Source organism: Nicotiana sylvestris, chromosome 10, assembly GCF_000393655.2.
Source record: "Nicotiana sylvestris chromosome 10, ASM39365v2, whole genome shotgun sequence".
In the NCBI taxonomy this organism is placed as follows: domain Eukaryota; kingdom Viridiplantae; phylum Streptophyta; class Magnoliopsida; order Solanales; family Solanaceae; genus Nicotiana; species Nicotiana sylvestris.
The window spans coordinates 100,805,801-100,820,872 of record NC_091066.1 but is presented as its reverse complement, the minus strand read 5'-3'; the positions used below and the strand labels follow the sequence as shown (position 1 = coordinate 100,820,872).

The 15,072-nt window shown below is 35.6% G+C and overlaps 1 long non-coding RNA gene across 1 annotated transcript; it reads right to left on the bottom strand.

Moving 5' to 3' along the window:
* Positions 1-9,704: 9,704 nt before the first annotated feature.
* Positions 9,705-14,583, bottom strand: LOC104238969 (uncharacterized). The gene is made up of 2 exons (XR_714005.2): positions 14,150-14,583; positions 9,705-11,502 (listed from the first exon to the last, which is right to left on the bottom strand). It is a non-coding gene; the product is annotated as an uncharacterized lncRNA (long non-coding RNA).
* Positions 14,584-15,072: the final 489 nt, after the last annotated feature.

Sequence of the window (15,072 nt, the reverse complement as noted above, 5' to 3'; positions counted from 1 at the left end):
CTAGAACAAACCTAGATAACACTAAACGAGATAATACGACTAAACGAACTAGGCAAAATAAAAGGATAGAAGGGTTTGATCCACAAGACAATATCCAGATTACAACCTTGAAACAAAACTGGACAACAGAAATGACAACAAAATAAATCATCGAGACTCCTCCCTGGCTAACCAAAAAAGGAGCATCTTTCCAATCACCAAGCTCAACATCTTATCCACTGAGTTCCGAATCAACAGTACTAGGACCTTCACAAGTCTTCATCGCATTGTCTTCATGCATTTGGCTAGAATCTGCTAAATGTATGTTAGGGATCTCTTGGTATCCCGAGGATCTCTCGGTATCATCAATATATGTTAGGAATCTCTTGGTATCCCGGGGAATTTTTGGTATCCTCAATGTATGCTAGGGATCTCTTGGTATCCCGAGGATCTCTCGGTATCCTCAATATATGCTAGGGATCTCTTGGTATCCTCAATGTATGCTAGGGATCTCTTGGTATCCCGGGGATCTCTTGGTATCCTCAATGTATGCTAGGGATTTCTCGGTATCCCGCACTTCAGCCCAAATCGTGAATGCGTACAGGGGATCTCCCAGGATGTCGTCCCGTAGTCTCAAAGTAAAACACACAACAATGGCACAAGGAATACTCAAATAAACTCATCTTCATTAACAAGGTACACAAACAATTCTAACCTTGCATGCTTCACGTAATATAAATAAGGCAGTTAAAGCAAATAAATCAATTAAGTCAACTATGCATGCTTCTCTAACTAACATCAGGTTTAAACGTGCAAATAAAATAAATAGAAAGGGAAAACACAATAAAAGTTACTTAATGAAAATCGGATCTTCAACAATTAGCAAACATACGCACTCGTCACCTCACATACAAGGCATTTCAATTATCATAATACCAATCCTAAGGGGAAAGTCCCCCACACAAGGTTAGACAAGCCACTTACCTCGAACCGACTCAATAATCAATCCGAAACCACGCTCTTGCCACGAGTACTCGACTCCAAATGGCCCAAATCTATTCAATTCAATTTCATAACGCAAATAACACTTCAAGTAACTAATTCTACAAAAGAATTCTAAGCTAATACGTGAAATTGGGTAAAATGACCAAAATACACCTCGAGCCCACGTCTCGGAAGCGGGTAAAATTTATATTTTCATAATCCTCACACTCTCACGATCTCATGCATACCAAAATTACCAAAATCGGACCTCAAATGGTCCCTCAAATCATTACTCAAAGGTCTCCAATACAAAGCCCTAGTTTCCCCAAATTTTCACCCTTAATTTCCACGAATTCTAGCTCCAATCCGTGAAATAATAGCATAGGAACGAGTTTTAGGTCCAAATTCCTCACCTCAATGAAGTTCCCTTGAAATCCCTCTTTCAAATCATCCCAAAAGCTCCCAAGCCATGATAAAAATGGTGAAATAAACCCCAAAGTCGCTGAACCCCTTTTAAAATAATCTTCCCATTAGTTTACGCATCTGCGTCCTTGGGACCCATGTGCGGAACAAGGGGTAGCATCTACGACTTACACTTAAAGTCCAATTTTTGCACCTGCAATTTCCCATCCGCAGGTGCGGTACCACTTACCTGATCAACGCTTTCAGCCTCAATATCAACCCCATGGATATCCATGGGGTCGATATTGAGGCTAAAAGCATTGAGCAGGGATGCCCACTGGATCCTATCGTTGGCGGGGCTCAGCAACATCTTTTCTATCAATGGGAGGACTGTCCCGAGCCACTTGTTCGTTCCATCTGAACCAAAACTCCCTAAAACCTTCCTTGGGTTTCTTTTCCATATGAGATAGGGAGGAGCGGTCTGGGATAAAATCTTCATTGCACTGATAGTGCCAAACAAAATCTTGAGCCATGTCATTCCATGTATGCCACTTACTAACATCTTGACGAGTATGCCATTCCAAAACTGCCACAATCAGGCTCTCACTGAAATACGCCATCACCAACTAATCTCTCCTGCCAACACTTCTCATTCCACTACAATAACCCCTCAGATGGGCTACTGGATCTCCACGGCCATCATACAAATTAAACTTTGGCATCTTAAACCCTTTCAACTTTCTAAATATCTCATTTTGCTCCACTATCTTAGTAGGCTTTTCAGTTTCACCGGGAGGCTCAAAATGAGGAGCGTGAGAGTATGGAATCGAGACCTTGAAAATTGGTTCTGGAGCATAGTGTTGGGCATCGGGTACTTTGAACACAGTCTCGTTAGAGGATCGAGGAAAAATAGCTCGAGGAGGAGCTACAAGAGCATAAGTTTCCAAAGGAGCGGGATATGAGGTGGTTTGGGGAGGTAGAGTATGAAAAGGTTGTGGGGTGATATCAGTAACAATAGGAATCTGGATTTGTGATAGGGGTGGGATAGTTGCAGGGTTTTCAGTATAGTTAGCAGGGACTGGAGGTGGAGGATGCCCTCTGATCCAAGATTGATACATTTCTGTCATATGTTGTTTCAACATTTGGACCTCCCCTTTCAATTCAGATTCTGACCCAACAATCTCCTTAGACGGATCAATAACACTTGTGTCCAAGTCTTTGCTAGCCATGGCTACCTTGTTCTTTGACCTTGTGTTGTATGGATGAGTTACTTAAGAACAACAAACCAACCACCCTTTTTCTATAATGAAGATAACAAATAGGAATAGAATGAAGTTATCATGTTAGCGTTAGGGCATTTGACAGCTACAAATATCACATTGTGTACAATGCACCTAACAACAATAAATGGTTCAAGAATGACTTCGAGGGTCACAAGGTCACTTGCATCATCCCAATTTTGTTCATTTCAATCTTCTCTTTTCTTTTCTTTTCTTTTCTAGCACTTCTTGGCTTGCTCATATTCCTTCCCCTTTTTTTCTTTCTGATTATCGCTCTTTTCTTTCCTCTAATTTCCCACGTCCCACAATTTCATCCTTTTTTTCTCTTTTCTTTTTTCTTGATTTCTTTTTTCCTTTGAAAATAAAAAAAATGATTTGATCGAACCCTATGTAGGTTACCTACGTATCATGACACCGGATGAATCAGATCTTTGCGTAGTTTGGGAAGATCGGGAATAAAGCAAACAAACTAACGTTCTCTTTTTCCTTTTTTACCTTAAAGACTACTTTTATGAAAAATGAGAAAAAGAAGCAAATCTTTTTTTTTTGAATTTTATAGACTTAATGTTCTATAACCTATTCTAAACTCAAGCTTAAACGAGCATATATCTTTTTTTAAAACAAATACTCTACAAGAAATTATTAAGAAAAAAAAAACCTAGCAGAAAAAAAAATATTTTTTTATTCTTCTTTTTTTAGGAAGAAAATCTAAAGAATAAACCAAAGAAAAATATTTTGATTTTCATTTGATATCCCTGAAAAAGATTTTGAAACGAGAAATGAACAAGATAAACAAAATATTTTTGGATTTTAGTTTTGATTACCTAAGGAAGAAAAGAAAAAGAAATATATATATATATATATATATATATTTCCCAAAGAACCTCAAAAGAAATCGTTTTTGGATTTTTGGAATTAATATCTTAAAGAAAACTTCTAAAGAGGTATTAGAAGAAAATTCTCTTTTTTTTAAATTTTTAGTCTTAATAAACTAAAGGAAATTTAAAAGAAATTTTTATTTCGAGTTCTAGATAATAATTCAATAAAGGAAAACCACCTCAAATGATTTTTTTTATTCCTATAATTAGTATTCTAAAGAAAACTTCTAATGAAAATATAAAAGCGCAAAATTTCTTCTTTTTTTTTGTATTTTTGATTTATAACATATTTTCCAGATACAAAAATAGGAAATACAATAACAAAAGACTCGGAAAACTTAACTAGACTATGACAATCTCTAACATTATCTAAAAGACTCGACATTACTGTACAAAACTAGAAGATAAAAGATGACGTAAAAAAAGAACAACAGACTCAAAACATAATAACTAAAAAAAATCTTCTTAAGCAAACTCCTGAATGAGCGACCCTGACTGGATGGTCCTGGGGTGTCTCTCATTCCCAAACTCCGGTAAGTAAGTCCACACCTGTATGAGAAAATTAAGACCAAATAAAGTATAAGACCTAGAACGCTATGTGAGACAATAACCCTTCCCGTTGGACACACGCAAGATATGATTGTGACTATTTTTCTAAAATTATTTATGGGGCCAAAAGATGGCTAGAAGTGCAAAATTTTGCTAAGACCCCGCAAAGCCAAGAACCTAAGATTCACTAGGAAGATCGGACCCTATGTGGGTTGCCTACGTATCACGCCCCGAAATATGAAAATCAGGTAAGTGTAGTTCGGGCAAATTGGATATGGGTGAGAATTAAAAAAATAGCCAATTTAGATAAAACATATTTTTGTCTTTTGATTTGAAAAATGATGAAACATGTAAACTCTATTTGGATTTTCTTTTTCCTCTATTTTGGGAAAGTGCAAAATCTTTTTGGTTTTTTTTTCATTTTTATTTTTTGATCTTTTCTTGAAAAAGCGTGAAAGAAAATTCTAACTGGGCCCCACTTGCTTTATTTTACACTTCACACTCTTTTCTTTCTCATTTTCTCTCAACGCGCATTGGTCCGCCAAATGATCCATTTTACCCTTGAAGAATGTAACATATAGTACATAGATATATCGAGAGGGCCTTTTATTTTTTGGGGTACATCTGTCCTAGACGGACCCAACCCCTGTGTTGAGTCCCCAAAGTCAAATGCATATGATGCAATCAAGCGTTCCTACTAGCGATCCGGTATGAGGCTGTGTTATTCTAGATATAAAACCTGGATGTATTGTTCTAGACCTGGCTTACCCGAGCGGACAACTCAAGCGGGGGGGGAGGAGGGAGGGCAGCGTACCGGTAACCAAAAGATTATCCGTCTTTGCAACTTGTCCGAACCTCATTCTAAATTAGGGTATGACACTAACACAAAGAAGTCACGCTAGCGTGCACTTCTCAGAAGATTAGAAGAGAGGGGTTTCGTAGTAGTTTATATACATTTCAGATAATATCAAAGCGGTAAAAAGCAATATTTAGCCCATTAGTTCCAAACATGTAAATAAAATCAGATAATAAATAAAGCCAATTATAACAGTTATTCTAAGCTCGAATTCTTGAACCATGAACCAAAGGTTCTAGGTTATGATCCCCAGCAGAGTCGTCAGACCTGTCACACCTTCTTTTCCCACCCCGAAAGGGTATAAAGAAGTTTTTTCCAATTTAAGTGACAATCGAAACGAGATTTTTATTTAAAATTCAGAGTTGCCACTTGGGATAATTTATGGTATCCCAAGTCACCGGTTTAAATCCCGAATCGAGGAAGTTTGACTTTGTTTTACAGTCTGCGAAACACAGAAATTCGGGTAAGGAATTCTGTTAATCTGGGAGAAGGTGTGAGGCATTCTCGGGTTTCGTGGTTTTAGCACGGTCGCTCAAATATTATTATTGGCCTATTTATCTGATTTTAAAATACTCTTGAAACCTATGTGCATTTTTATTCCTTTTAAACCGCTTTTAATAATCCGATTGTTATACGACTAATTATTCGATTACACGTTGTGGATCATGTCACGGAAATCGTACCCACAATCCACAATATATTTATTTTATTAACAAGACTAAATTGTGGCCGGGTCACATAAATTTACCCCTGGTTTTAAATTATGTATCACAACTACATCACGGGAACCGTACCTATAACTATGACAATTTATTTAATTAACGCGCCTAAAGCAAACTATGAGATTTCAAGGCATTTTCTACACTAATTAAGATATCGATGTGAGGGTCATAAACTAGGTGATTGGATGACACACCTCAATTTTATTAAAGGAAAAGCATTCAATTAAGTGAACTACGGATATTCGTATTTCAAAACTAACTTGAAACTCAGTATCATAACTACACCACGGAAACCGTACCCGTAGCTGTAATGATTTTACTACATGCCTAAATGCAAGCTACGATGTTCATGATTTTCCTAAAACTAATTTTGACATTATTGTGAGTCCATTGATTATGGAATCGTTGGTGAATAAGCTGCATGTTTACCTACTGATAGTTTAATATTGCTACCTAATTTCTGAGTCAACGGAAAGGCAGCACCCAAACAACTGCTTGAAACATAGCCCGAATTATCACGTTTACAAGCAAATGTACTACCTGGAAGTATTCAACTATAACAATCGAACACAAACGAATTTCACAAATACTAATGTGTTATCTCTTTAACTTATCTTCACAATTATCACCAACCCTCAATACTACCATATACGATTTAGCAATAGAATAAAACTTATCCTTCAGAAGATCAACAAAATACAGCAAGACCTTTCAAACTTTATACTCATAGGTCTAAATTTGATAAACTAATCAATTTCTAAATACAAGGCCGCAAAAATGGCTATTTTTAAATCAGTCAACTCCCTTTGAGCACAAACCAAACCCAAATGGCCATCTACTATTCCATTCAACTTCAAATATAAGTAACAACTCAACAACACAATTTAAATAAGGAAAAACTCAAGGAAAGAATCAGTAGCACACGACCTAATCGAACAAGAATATATGCCAAAACCAATGGAAAACAACAGAATTCACGACAAAAATTGCATCACAGACGGATACCACATAAACTAGCTCTTAAACATTTCCAATCTAACAGAATCTCAACTATCATTATATTTCAATCAACACCATAATAAGATAAGGAGCAAAGAGATGAACCCGAATGTGAAAAGAAAACTTTCAATTAATTCCGTTTGGAAGTAGATACACTTTGAGGTAACGACCAGAGCTTGAAAAAGAAGGAAATAACAAACAAGTCCCAATAACACGAAATGAAACAACGATTATGGATCTCGACAGCGACGAACTCGAACACCTCCAACAACAACCTCAGGCAGAAACTCGAATCGGCGACTAAAATTGAAACCTTGAACCTCAGCTAAACTCCATTTGAAAACCAAAATTGGATATTGAATGGATGAAATAGAAGGAATATTTTGTTCTAACTCAAACACCAATTCCCCTCCTTTTTTTCAACTTTTAATGTACTGATTTTTTGCTCAATTGTTTTTCTTTCTTCTTTTTTCTCTCTGTTCCGAATATCTACGAATGTGTGTGCTCGATCTGATGGGGGTTGCTGGTTTTCCGGCGAGTTCGGTGATGAGAGAGCGACTAGGACTGTTGGTGACTGGTGTTGAGAATGGGAAGAAGAAGAAACATCGATGGGGGGGTGGTCGCCGCTTCTGGTTTCCGGCGAACAACAACTAGTCTTTCGTAGGTCTTTAGGTTTGTTTTTTAGGTGTATTTTTCGGCTCCTTTAGTCTTAGTAAGAAGAGGGACCTCCTGTACAGGGGGGGTCTCTTTGTTGTGAATTGCTGAAGAAGATGAATTCAGGGGGGAAGCCCCTTTGTGTCAGCGGCGGATCCTATCCCTTGTGTGTCTAGGGTTCTAGGTTATAATTTTAGGTAGGGAAATGGGGCGGGTCAGAGGGTTATTTGGGTCAAGTCCAGTTTTTTCTTGGGCTAAGTAAGGAAATGGGCTAGTTTAAGTGAAGAAGGGGTATTAAAAGATTTGGGCTCACTCATTACATGGCCCAATTTCGAGTTTTTGTTCAAAGTTCCTCCCTTTTTTTATTTATTTTTCTCTTTTTCTTGATTTTTTTAACTACTAAATTTAATTAAAAATACTAGACTAAAATCTAATTTGTACAACCATATTAATTATTTATTTAAAACATAAAAATAATTAATTAACTTAAAGCTTAATGCAAAGAAATTGCTAATTTGAGACTAAAAACTAAAAATGTAAAAATGGCCAATATTTTTTATTTTTCTTTCTATTAATGCAATTAACTAACAACTTAAACTTAAAAATGCAAATATCAACCTAAAAGTGCAATGTATGAAATTTGAACATTTTAGGGTATTTCTCATGATTTTTGAAATATTAAATATGCACCAAATTGTAACTAATGCAAACAATTACCAAACAATCATTATAAATTCCTAAAATAATAAACACTCAAAAGAGAAAATCCATTTGTTACCTTTGTAGGAATATTATTATTCAGGTAAAAATCACGTGCTCACAACGATGAAGATGAGGCTTTTAGGGAAAAACCGAGAATTGGAACAATTTGAGAATAAGCCTAAGCCAAACTTAAATGAAACTAAGCCAGTTAATTTAGGTAGTTCAGAAGAGGTCCAGGAAACCATGATAAGCATTCAAACTTAAATGATCTAACTTTTGTTTGAATTCAAAGACGTGTTTGCCTGGTCCTATGATGATATGCCAGGACTGAGTGTTGATTTAGTGCTACATAAATTGCCAACTTACCCCGGTTATCTCACTGTCCAACAAAAGCAGAGAAAGTTTAAAACGGATATCAGTGACAAGATTAAAGAAGAAGTCACCAAACAGTTGAAAGCGGGTGTGATCTGAGTGGTCTGATACGCCACATGGTTGGCTAATGTGGTCCCAGTGCAAAAGAAAGATGGGAAACCCAAGTGTGTGTTGATTATCGGGATTTGAACAAAGCAAGTCCCAAAGACAACTTCTCTTTGCCAAACATCCACATCCTTGTTGACAACTATGCTAAACATGAGATGCAGTCTTTCGTGGATTGTTATGCTAGATATCATCAGGTCTTGATAGATGAAGAAGATGCGTAAAAGACGGCTTTCACCACCCCTTGGGGCACTTACTGTTACAGGGTCATGCCTTTTGGTTTGAAGAACATCGGGGTAGCTTACATAAGAGCTATGACTGTCATCTTTCATGACATGATGCACCAAGAAATCGAGGTGTATGTGGACGATGTAATCATTAAATCAAGAACACAGGACGACCATGTTCGGGATTTGAGAAACTTCTTTGAGCATCTACGTAAGTATGACTTGAAGTTAAATCCAGCTAAATGTGCATTTGGAGTTTCATCTGGGAAACTTTTGGGGTTTATAGTCAGTTGGAGGGGCATCGAGATAGATTCAACAAAGATAAAGACTATTCGGGATTTGCCTCCTCTGAGAACCAAGAAAGAGGTTATGAGTTTGTTAGGAAGGTTGAATTATATTAGTCGGTTCATTGCTCAATTGACTTCCACGTGCACTACTGAAAAATTGGTCTACGGTAACGGCTGAAAAACCGTTCCCACAGACTGCCAAACCGTTGCCATAAGGATATTGGAACGACTTAAAGCTTGTCACATCAGCCGGCGTACCCATAGGTCTACTGGAATGGTTCTTGCAACGGTTTGCATCACCGTGACAATAGATACATCTATCGCAATGGTTTTCCCTTTCTCTATTGGAACAGTTATTTTTTTCAATTGTAATGGTTTTAAACCGTTACTATATTATTTATACAACGGTTCTTAACCGTTACCATATTATTTAAAGCAACACTTATGTAAGCTATTTCTACGGTTATGTTGGATATAACAACGATTTCTTTAGGCTATTGTAACAGTTATATTTGTATTTCGAACAGTTTATGGGACCTATTGCAACGGTTTATATTGTCTATTGGAACGCTATTTGTGTCCTATTGCAACGGTTCTGGTGGGCTATTGCATCAATTAAGTTGAAACCAAAATATAGCACCTGTTATATATAAATATTTATACATATAATAAATTATAATAACACTAAAATTTAAATACATCATAAAATGAAACTATTAATAATACATAATTATCCATCAAGCAAATAATATCCATAAAGCAAATGTTCAACCCCATGAGTGCATAAGTTTAGTACATTTCAAGAGAGTAAATAAGTTTCAAAAATGTTGGTAACAAAAGATTCCTAGAACATTCATCTATAACAATTCAAAATTCATCTCAAGTAAGGTCTAGTTCTTCATCGTCTATTTCTTGAACTACTCCACCTACAAAAGAGGATAAATAAAGTTATTACCCTTCAAGAAAATCCGGTCTAAGAATACTCAAGAATTTAACTGTTTTCGTTCTTCTTTTATTAATTCAACTTATTCATCTCAACAAACTATACACAACATTATAACAATCTGATATTATTAACAAGGACCAAGACTTTCAAACTATCAAGCTATGATGGCAAAGTTAAGAATAATGCATAAGAAGAATCACAAACATAATTACAAAACCAGCATGAAACATCAACTATCTTAAGCATCTCTGTCAACAAAACCACACACGTAACGGTAGCACAGACCATTAAATTACCTAGTCACTTACGGTAACAAGTTGCACTTGAGACACCAGTTGTCCCAGAAATTACAAGTTTCCAACCATTAAGCCACCATTCTTACATCCCAAGTTCTGCGTGCTTCTATACGTTTCAAGTGCTTACTTTGATAAAAATCTGTAAGTTTGGTTAAGTAAGTAGGTTTTTCTGGTGCTTAACCCCAATGCTGAATCATGGAATGATGTATATCTTGAACTAAAACCTTCTACAATATCTTGTCTAATAAGTTGAAATTTTCAACCAGCTGCATATCACAATGTACAGTTGAAGTGTAAAAGAGTATATTTTCTTACATTTAATCAGTAAGGAACATGCCTAGCTGCTCAGAGAACATGAACATGTTTCTGTTTATTATTCAGTTTCTCTGCATAGCCCTTTGAAATTATATCCAGCTTTCTGCTAGTCTGCATATTAATTTCTTATCGATAATGTTGAAACAAGGGATGAGAAAGGGAGAGTCAGAAATTTTATGTGGAAAGTGCCACTCACTGCACCGCCTATATGTTCTTTTTCGCAAAAATAATCTCATAGAATTGAACCTTCTTAACTTGCATAACGGTCAACAAAATACAAGCGTTATACTACATCTCGGGTTGAAAATTGAAACAGTTGTACATAATGGTGAGTTGGTGGCTTTATCAATTTACTAATGCCTTATACGGTTGACAAACAATGAGCTAATCTAAACTGAGCAAATTTTATATTATGATTTTTGCAGCAAACAATAAGCAGCAAAGCTTAAAAGAATGTCATCACACAAAGCAAACACATTAGTTGCTGGTATATTTACAAGCTTATCCCAACAATTATTATATCAATTATCAATGGTGTGTAACCAATAGTCTAAATTCAGACACACTTAAAAGAATGTCATCACACAAAGATAGAAACCCCACCCAACCTAACCCCAAATTCCAAGTTGTGTTAAGGTCATGGTAAGCAAATACAAAGGGAAAGCTAGCAAAGCAGTTATGAGGCTATCATTGAATTGCAGTAATTTATCAGTTTGATTATACAAACAACCACCTCACCCCACCCCCCACCCACCCCAAAAACCCTCTTTCAGGAAAAGCCAACTTTCTCTTTATCCAGTATACCTTTTTTTCCTCGTAAGATTTTGCATATGGTAGAAATTTCCTATTAATAAGTGAATAAACAAAGTGATATACTTATCTCAAGGGACTCTGAGTTGTAAAAGAAATGTCAAGTTCACGCACAAAATGCTCCACCTAGCAGGGGCACCTACACCAGAGAGTTGCACTCATAAGTCATAAGCAGCTAAGAGCCAACAAGAGGGAAAAGACAATAAATGATTGGAAAAAAAACACTAAAATGAAATTTACGATTCTAAGAAGTTAGTAATGTGACTGTAGTGAGGTAATAAATTGTTTGGTTGTTGATAAAGGATGATAAATTGTTTGATCATTAATAAAGGGCCATGAAATGTTTAATTCTTCCTATTTCTTTAACACTAGTAGCTATAAATCAAGTATACAATATGAAAGAGGTATATAACTTAGGTGTGATATTGAGAAGCTATGTTTCTAGTTTAAATTTGGTCACAATTTTATATTTGATCTCTTAGAGGAACTCTAGCAGTTGCATTTTGTCCCATGGGTATATAATGTTTAATGGGCAAGGAATTGTTTGATTAGTAGTAAAGGGCCATAAATGTTTAACCTTCTTATTCTTTTAACTTTGGTAGCTAAACATCTAGTAAAACTTTGGTAACTAAACATCTAGTAAAAAATGTTGAAGTGGAATCTAAGAGTGATATTAAGAAGCTATGTTTTCTGGTTTACATTGGTTGCAGTTTTATACTCGATCTCTCTCTAGCAGTGGTCGTTTTACATTGGTGAGTGGAACAAATAACAAATAATTACACAGTAAACCTAACTTGCTCCAGCAACCACTAATCTTGCCCATTTAATTTTTTTCAAACACAACGTTTGCAATCCATTCAAAGAAAAATTGTGGTCAATTAAAGCTCTCAGTGTCTTGACCAAGGACGGAAAAATGAGATTCAGAAAATTAATACTCAAAACTCATCTAATGAGATTCAGAAAATAAGCACACTCTAGCGTCAAAATTAATTAATAAGAAGTTTAAAAGTTAACTTCTTAAAAATTAGTGGATTGTGATAGATTGAAATAGGATTTGTGTAAGTACCTTCTCAATTTCTATCAACCAAACAGTTCTAGCTCTGTAGTATATGAAAAACGATTTTTCATTGTCTGGAGTCTTGCTTATTTTTTTATTGTTTCTCTAATGTCCTTTTCATTTTGGTTGTACAGTGAAATATGGTTGCTTTTGGAAAGAAGTTGAAGGAAAGACAGATCCAAGAATGGTAAGGGTATGCTAATATTCCATTATAGACCTAGTTGTTGTATACTTTCTTTCATTTAAACTTGCTGGAAACTAGACCATGCATTTTCTTTTGGTGGTTAATGTTTGACTACGGAGGATAATTTTCATGAAAGCATGTCAACTGCTTTTCAACCTTACTATATTTGAGAGTATCATTTCCACTTTTTCAGTGCTTATACAGCTTAAACGAGTGACATCTAGAGAAACTGTAATATCTATTGTATTATAGTTGAGCAGAAACTCTGTTAAGAGGAAAAAAAATAACAGTTAAACCATTGGCATCAAACATAAATAAATCTAGCACTCAGTTAACAGTACTTCTAAAATATTAAGTTTGTTGTCATGGAAAGACTCTAAGAAAAAATAAAAAGACTAACTTTTATGATTACTTATTGCAAAACAATCAGCATCTACAGAAATTTGAGTTACACAGTCATATCTAGTTGTGAAAACATAATACACCAAAATATGGTGCCCAAATCACTGGTTTCAAAAGCACTAACTTGATAGCACCTCTACTTAATACACAAGTCCAGTTGTTGCAATATTATACAATAAAATTCAACTAGGTAAATATGCAAAAAAGAGAAAAATAATTAAGAGACAACTGTAAAAGTACCCCAGACGACTCTTCTAACCGAATTAAAACTCTATCAGCTTGAGGCACAACCTAAATTCAAAACAAACAAAATAAGTATGCAAGCTACCATTTCTTAATATTCCTACTTCAGATGTAACACATAACAAAATTATTCACATTGACTTAAATAAGCATAAAAGCAGTCACCTTTGTGGGTTCCCATTTCTTGGAAATTGCATTAAGAAAAACTCACATGAAGTACTTTCTTCCACGGTACTGGTTTATAGTTCGAAAACTTAATAATTAATGATTTTTGAAGGAAGCCCCTATAGTTATTAATAATAGAGTAAAAAAGTTACGACTCTTTCAAGTATGCAGTTACTCTGGTGTAGCTTAATATATTATCTCAGACAACAACAAGGCATACAACATACATCTTAGTTGAGAATATTCAGTTCTCCAATCGGAAACTGCGAAAACATGATAAAACACAAAGTAGTCATTTTTCCAACCCTCTTACATGACAGAGTTATGTTTAAAAATGACTCTTCATCGACATATCATTTCTTCTGTGCTGGTTGCGAATATTGTAAAAATGAGATAGAGAAATTTGTTAGGAGTTCAATTAGCCTATTATTAAACTCATAGAAGATGGATTTTCAGCTAAACTATTTTCTCAGCAGATCAAAACTAAACATATAGGCCACTTTAGAGAAGCCATTCTCTATGTACCACAGAATTGAAAGCATTAGTTAAAAGTGTGACAGCAAGCCATATCTAGGAATCCAAACTATGGAAGTTTCAATGCTATTAAACACAGAACCCAAAAGACTACAGCATGAATTAAGAACCTTTTTGCCAAGAACTAAAAAAAATACAGTAAAAATGTATATCAATGGTAACAAAAATAGTAAAAATGACCAAAAGAATTAAGAAAATTACCAGGCTATGGTGATTTTGGGCTTCTCTGGTTCGAGCACAAATCTGATTTTAGAATTTGGGGATTTGGGGAAGGCTAGCAACTGTCCTTGAAGAAGTACCAGAGAAGTGCCGGAACTGTTTAGAATTTGGGGATTTGGGGTTTTGAGATTTGATGATTATGGTGGTCTAATGAAGAGGTATTTGATGACACTTGGCCATTAATTTGATGAGGAGCAAGGCTAGAATTTCTATACCGTTGTTTGTGAATCTTAGGCTTGATACAATCATTGGTCCTTTCCCGCAAGTTCTGGAAAATGGAGAGAAACCAGTATATAAACAAGTTCTGTTTTCCGACTATCGGGATTATTTTTGCTAAAAAAAGAGATTAGAGAGGGGAGTTTGGGTGTATCAACAATGGGAGCTGAGTTAGGATGTATCGATTATGGGGGATATAGTACTAGAGATACACTGGAGGTGGAGGGGTTTATTGTATTTACGTTATTAAAATTAATTAAAAAATAAAAATTGACCGATCACTTAATTAGTTTGGCGGGCCAGCAAATTTTCGGTGAAAAAATGAGAGGGAATGACTAACAGTTCCCATAACTTCCCCCACAATCGTTCCCATATACATGTCTATTGTGACGGTTTACAAATCCGTTGCAAAACAAATCTCTATGGCAATGGTTTTGTTACAATTGCAACGGTTTGATGTTTAAAGCTTGCTGATACCACCCAATTCTATTGTAACGGTTTCAACCGTTACTGTATCTGCTCTATGGCAACGGTTCACAAACCGTTGACAAAATAATTGTTCCCAGAGGCCCATTTTCTGGTAGTGGTGTGAGCCCATATTTAAGTTGTTGAAGAAAAATGAGACGATTAGATGGACAGATGAGTGTCAAGAAGCCTTTGACAAAATCAAAGAATATCTATTGAATCCG